We start from the raw sequence: 1,729 nt of genomic DNA on the forward strand, positions 1-1,729 counted from the left end.
CGTGTAAGAAATAGTGTTTGCAGACAAATAACAATAGTAATATAAATCACAGCAAACGTTGGAATGGACGTTTTTTTCACTATATCAATTATTTATGTTATGTGTATGAAAACACACATTTCTTTGAAATTTTGTGCACTTTTCAAATACTTTAAAACAGGCTTGTCCAACCTTTTTGAATGTGGGGCCGAAGCATTAACTTTTTGTCACCCAGGGGGCCGGCGAGCCAAAAGTCAACAACCTCACCCAAAGCAGGATATTAAAAAGCGATATTGTGTGACCTTTGACACAATAGCATCACAGGCAGTGATGGCCATGCAGTCCCAAGGATAGCTTTTGGTGTCATGTGCAGTGATCAAAGGTTAGTTGCTTGTGATTTCTTTCAGTGTCTATGTGTTAATATTTTTCTGAAATAGTGGGGGCGACCAAGCGTAGCAAGGGAGCTACAAGGGTCTAGGGAGGGTTTGAGGGGGTCCCCCCCCAAGAATTTTTTTTCAAATATGGGGTTGAAATGGTGCATTTTACAGCAGAAAAGGTGACCAAAAAGCCATAAGTGTATAATCAGTTCTTAAGGGGAACATGAAAATTCCATGTCACCAACAGCAGAAAAGAACATTTTACAACACAACACATTTTAATGATCAATGTGTCCACAGTGTAAGACAGCACTGTCACTGATGTAACACATTGTCATGCTGGTTGTACCCAAAATATGCCTCTGTAGCAACATGTCTATGCTGGCTGTTCCCAATTTAGGCCAGCATTGTCCTGTACAAAGCATGATTGATGCTGCCTGAGCATGTGCAGTGTGCCCAATACATATGGCAGCTTATCTCTGTAATACACATTACTTCTGTGGTGATGAAAGAAGCATAATTCAATTCAACAGATAAAATGTGGAAAAGCGATCACCCAAAGGTGAACCTAATTGAAGAAACGCAATGTGAGCACAATCTAAAAGTATGCAACCTAGCAGGCCTAGTGTACACTTTACCTTTTCTTTCACCAATAAATCGGGGGGAGAGCGCGAACGCAGTTTCCCACTACCAGACATAATGCAGTCGTGTATCCCGCATTTGGGAACATAGCAGGGGTCAGCAAATCCGATGTGCAATGGGTAAGTCTCACCCTGGGAGATCTGCCCTTGAGATCACATTCTCCCCTGCCTGCTAAGTATGAGTTGCATGCAAGAGGGCAGGGATTGGGTCAGTTCTGGGAAGACCCGCTAAGCGAGGGTGAGAAGGCAGGCCCTGACCCAGTCCCAACCCCCCAATCCCCGGAAGCTCTGAGCATCTGCAGAGCTGCCTGTCCCGCGTGTAGAGGGAAGCTCCAGCAGGCAGAGCCCAGCAGAAGAGCAGATTGTAGCGCAGTTCCTTTCTCCCATCAGGTGCTGCTCGGCCAGAGATTTGTATAAATAGCAGGATGGCTAGAGCAGGCCTGTTGCAGTCTGCCCACTGGCCTGTCAGCCCCACACGGGCCCATTACCCCTCCTGAGCGTAGCTGCTCAGCGCTGGCCCCATTCACACCATCATAATCCTCCTGGACCTCGACGCTCCACCACCCCTGAATCTCAGAGTTCTGCTCAATGACAATGCTGAAGCTTTGACATCTTTGCCGTAACCATATGCCGTGTTGTGTCAGCCGAGCCTGCACAGCGCCAAAGGCAAGTATTCTCTTGTCAGGGCCCAGAGGTCACTGAGTCTTCCAGTGCCATCCACTTGGCAGGGCC

General features: G+C 47.1%; 1 non-coding gene across 1 annotated transcript; it reads right to left on the reverse strand.

Annotated features, from left to right (window-relative positions):
• Nucleotides 1-1,015: 1,015 nt before the first annotated feature.
• LOC138448174 (U1 spliceosomal RNA) lies at nucleotides 1,016-1,177 on the reverse strand. Its single transcript, XR_011260025.1, has one exon. It is a non-coding gene; the product is annotated as a U1 spliceosomal RNA (small nuclear RNA).
• Between the last annotated feature and the right edge of the window lie 552 nt (nucleotides 1,178-1,729).

The sequence above is a fragment of the Ambystoma mexicanum genome, chromosome 3q, assembly GCF_040938575.1.
Source record: "Ambystoma mexicanum isolate Mex_15411 chromosome 3q, UKY_AmexF1_1, whole genome shotgun sequence".
NCBI classification, from domain to species: Eukaryota; Metazoa; Chordata; class Amphibia; order Caudata; family Ambystomatidae; genus Ambystoma; species Ambystoma mexicanum.